This window comes from Tupaia chinensis, unplaced genomic scaffold, assembly GCF_000334495.1.
Source record: "Tupaia chinensis unplaced genomic scaffold, TupChi_1.0 Scaffold000605_1, whole genome shotgun sequence".
Classification (NCBI taxonomy): domain Eukaryota; kingdom Metazoa; phylum Chordata; class Mammalia; order Scandentia; family Tupaiidae; genus Tupaia; species Tupaia belangeri.
The window spans coordinates 3,617,982-3,622,813 of record NW_006160123.1 but is presented as its reverse complement, the minus strand read 5'-3'; the positions used below and the strand labels follow the sequence as shown (position 1 = coordinate 3,622,813).

Here is a 4,832-nt window from a genome sequence, read left to right as displayed (position 1 = left end):
ATGCAGAGAAGGGTGCTGATACAGGCGGGAAGTGAGAGATTTTCCTGGTGGAGGGGCTGTCGGGTGAGGGAAAGGAAGGAAAGAAGTTCAGGGCTCAGGTTTCTGCATGGAGCACCAGGGTGAAGGGTAGTTGGTTGAGGTGAGAAAACCTGGCAGGAAAATCTAGTCTGAGGCATGTTAGCTTTAAATACGTGACAGAAATGCAGTTAGAGATGTGCAGAGGTTATTAGACACCCAGGACTTGAGTTCAGAGCCAAGGTCAGAGTAAGAGGTAGACATTTGAGAAGCATCAGCACACAGATGGGATTTAAAGCCATGATGAGATTTTTCAAATGTGTCAGTCAGGCAGTTCATATCAGAGCAGCTTCTCAGGCCTGCAGTGGAAGCCCAAGCCTGGGCTTTGGCTCTGACAGGGAATGCTGGGCTGCAGTGTGGAGTTAAAGCACACCTTGAAGTGCCCGAGGAGGGTGTGGGGAGATGGACTGCACATATCTTGGTGTGGGAGGGCAACTTTAGGGTCATCCTTGGGTTGGTTTGGAAGAGTACCATGAAATACTTAAAACTGCTGTACCCTTTAGCCTTTCAGTTACATTTTAGAAATGTATCCAAAGGAGAGACCAGCAGATGGCTTAATGGTTATGTCGCTGGACTCCCACGTAGTTGACCATGGTTCATGTCTCAGACCCGGCACCTTAAGAAAACACACTTAGTGTGTGTGTGTACATGCCCAAAATCCCAAGAGGAGAATGGAGGAGAAGGGATTGTGGCATGGCCAACCCCCACCCCTTGCCCCTGGGGTGATTTCTTGCTTTCTGTCTCACTGTCTCTTTCTCTCCAGCAATGCATGCACCCTATAGCAAAAATCTCTCTTTTAAAAAAAAAAATGAGAGAGAAAGAAAGAAATTTATCCAAAGGATACAACCAAGGACCTCATCTTTTCATCTGTGAGACGATTTCATCACAGCAGTACTTATCATAGTGAAATTTAACAGTGTCTAAAAAATGAGGAACTGGTTAACTAAAGTATGGGACTGCTATGTAATTGAATATTGTATGTCATTAAAATTATGTTTTAGAAACCTGTTTATAAAAAAGAATGTGGGGGGAGGGGACCAGCAGATGATGTAATGGCTAATGGCTACGTCGCTGGACTCCCACATAGTCAACTACAGTTCAAGTCCCAGACTAAGCGGCTTAAAACTCATACCAGGTGTGTGTGCATGCACAAGATACTGAGAGGAGAAAGGAGGAAAAGGGATCGGAGCGTGGTTACCGCCCAGGGAGGTGATCTCTTGCTTTCTGTCTCTCTGTCTCTCCAGTGAGCTCATGCACTCTATAGCAAAATACCTCTCAAAAATAAACTAGGACCAGCAGATGGCATAACGGTTACATCGCTGGGTTCCCATGTAGTTGACTACGGTTCAGGTCCCTCAGCCGGTGGCTTAAAATTCATGCCAGGCTCACATGTGTGCGTGCCCAAAATCTTGAGAGGAGAATGGAGTAGAAGGGATTGTGGCATGGCCATCCGCCCTGGAGAGTAATTTTTCGCTTTCTGTCTCTCTCTGTCTCTCTGGTAAGCACACGTGCCCTATAGCAAAAATCTCTCTAAAAAAATAAATAATTTAAAATGTGATAATATTGAAAAATATTCTCACTATAATAAGTAAATAAAAATTAGAGGTGGTAGTATGGTTCAGGTTTTGTAGTATGTACATAGTGCATGTGTCCCTATTTTTGTCTAGAAAACAAAGTAGGCATATCTGTAGTAAATATCCCTGAGAGCTGAGATCATGGGAGGTTCTACTTTATTCTTAGAGCTTTTCTGGATGTTCCACATCATGCTTTTGTATCCAGGCTCTCTAACTACAATTTATTTTCTCCCGCAGAAAGTAGATCTCTTCAGCCTGGGAATTATCTTCTTTGAGATGTCCTATCACCCCATGGTCACAGCCTCAGAAAGGATTTTTGTTCTCAACCAACTTAGAGATGTACGTATCAAATGTTTTAGTTCATATATTTCCAGTGATCTGAGTCTTAGCACAGAGACCAGGACTGAAGGCAGAGTATTTTCCTGATATTTATAATATCAAAGAGGTTGTCATTTTTTTTTTTCAATCTAAATCTCGTTTGATCAATTTAATCAATTAATGATGTAATGTCTCATTGCTTTTCAATAATTAATCCTTCCTTTTTTCACCCCTCCCTTCTATCCTCTCCATTAAGAGAAATTATTTTTAACCTTAAAAAGACATAATATCATTTTACTAATAAATTTTGTCAAATCATTTATTTTTTCTAAAAAGTTATTTTGACAATACATTAGGCAAAATAATGTCTTAGATCTCAGGAAGATATTTGACTTCCTAAACATTATTTATCTAGGCTATAGTAGTTATTTATCTGTTTATTTTTACATTTATTCACTGTACATCTTTATGGCACACAAAATGAATTTTGCCACCTTAAATACACTGCATATCAGTCCAGTCAAAGACATTGCCATGCACATTATCATCAGCAGACAATCTTCCATTTTTGTGTCCACTAAATATTTTGCCTTTTTTCCCCTTGATTTCCTCTTCCCCTCCCCATCGTCTACCCTTCTTCTGCACTGTCTTTAGTTTGCCATTACTATATATATATAATTTTTTAATTTCAAGAGAAGCAGTTTTAACTTTAATGAATCAAAATTTTAAAAAATGTTAAGAAAAATTTGCTTAAGACTCTTAAAGCCAGGAAAAAGGTTAGGATTGTGTTCAAATAATAGGTAAACACTGAAAATGCAAAAACAAATATGGACAGAACTAAAATCTAGTAACAGTGGAGGCTGGAGGACAGAGGCTGTAATTTTAATGCCTCATTTCCTGAGACAAGTGAGGTTAACCATTTCTTCTATTTGCAGCAAAAATATTTTCTCTAAGCAAGGGAAGTCACCTCGCTTAAGTTTTTGAAACAGCAATTTTGGTAATTGAAGACTGTTTGCACTTAGGAAACATCATATTGGTCTCTCTTCTGTATTTCTACTAAGTGGAAATCCACCTCTGCTCACACACCTCCAGTGATAAGATTATTTTTAAAGAATTATTTTATTTAACTTTATTTATTTATTCATTTTTTCAGTTTGATCAGAGAGAGACAGAGAAAGAGAAAAGGAAAGTGAAAAAGCAAACCACCAGGTCTGGGACTCGAACCACAGTTACCCATGTAGGAGTCTAGCACCCATACCACCTGACGGCCCCAGACTTACCTAGCTTTTGTTTGTTTGTTTTTTGTTTTTTGTTTTTGTCTTGTTTTTTGTTTTGTTTTGTTTTGTTTTTGTTTTTGTTTTTGTTTTTGTTTTTGCATGTTACCAATATAGTTAGAGCAGAGGGAATGATCTAGAAGAATAATGGCTATCAAGTTGTAGAAATTAAAGATTACTACTATTCAGGCCTGGTGTGCCTAATTAGAAGTTAAAATGAGTCAGAAAAATATCATCTCATTTTTTTTTCCCTAGTGAAATCTCCATTTGTGTTCTTGCAATTAATCCTTAACCTATGCTACTGCCTGAGCTAAAAGGGAATAATATTATGGTGTATGTGGTCAAGGGAGCCCATTAGAAAATGCCCTTAAGGGTCACATGGCATAATGGTTATGTTGCTGGACTCCCACGCAGCCAGCCGTGGTTCGAGTCCGAGACCTGGTGGATTAAGACTCACACTGGGGGTGGGGGCAGCACATGGAGTGGTGGTTAAAGGTACTAGATTCTCACATGGCCTACTATGGTTCAAGTCCTGGACCTGGCAGCTTGCTTTCTAGCTTTCCCTTTCTCTCCCTCTCTGTCTCTCTCTGGTCAAATTAAAACATAATAACAAATGGAATTAAATTAAAAAATAAATCTTTTTTTTAAAAAAGGGGAAAAAATTCATGCTAGGTGCGTGTGCATGTATGAACAAGATCCCAAGAGGAGAATGGAGAAGGGATTGTGGTGTAGCCATCCTCCTTGGGGGCTGATTTCTAGCTTTCTGTCTCTCTGTCTCTCTCTGTATCTCTCTGTCCAACAAGCACACATGCCCTGTAGCAAAACTCTCTAAAAAAGTTAAAATTAAAATAAAAAATGTCAGGGCCAGCAGGTGGCGTTGGTGGTTAAGGGCACTGGACTCCCACGTGGCTGACCGTGGTTTGTGTCCTGGTTTGTGCTTTCTCACTTTCCCTCTGTCTCTCACTCTCTTACTCTGTCCCTCTCTGGTCAAATTAGAAATAAATAAATAAAGTAAATACAATAATTCTAAAATTAAAAATAAAAAGTCTTAGAAAAAAGAAAAAGAAGAAAATATCCTTAAGATGAAAGTGGAAAGTACGATTTGGGTGAGGGTGATTTAGACTCACATATTCATGAGCACAAGGCCTACAGAGTCTTCCCCGTCCTTACTGGACTGAGCAGAGCAAAGCTGAGAGATCTGGTAAGTTAAATGATTATGCTGGAACTTAGAATACCGTCCTAGCTATTTTGGAAAAGAGTTGAAGTATTGTACTGTGGTTGTGGTATGGACAGTTGTACTCATAGAGTAAAAGGAGTGAATAAAGTGAGTAGTCTCACCTCACCCTGGTCGGAATCGTCTTAGATGGTTATGTCCTTGATGAAGTGTCTTTGTTTTGTCTGTTTATTCCTTTATTTCAGGAATATCTAAAATGCATTATAATTGAGGTTCTGTTTAAAGGTGAGAATTTTTTTGGAGGCAGAGGTTTTAGCGTCCATGTTGTCCTCTTACTGACTGTCTTGGTGGTTTTATATCTTTGCCATCACTCGAGGTGCGTTCTATAACTCTGGCTGTCATTTGGGTAACATTTGT

General features: G+C 39.3%; 1 protein-coding gene across 1 annotated transcript in view; it reads left to right on the top strand.

The window, feature by feature from the left end:
* The window catches only part of EIF2AK4 (eukaryotic translation initiation factor 2 alpha kinase 4), a 125,496-nt gene that overhangs the window by 78,231 nt on the left and 42,433 nt on the right, over positions 1–4,832 (top strand). The gene's annotated exons all lie outside the window — the stretch shown is intronic.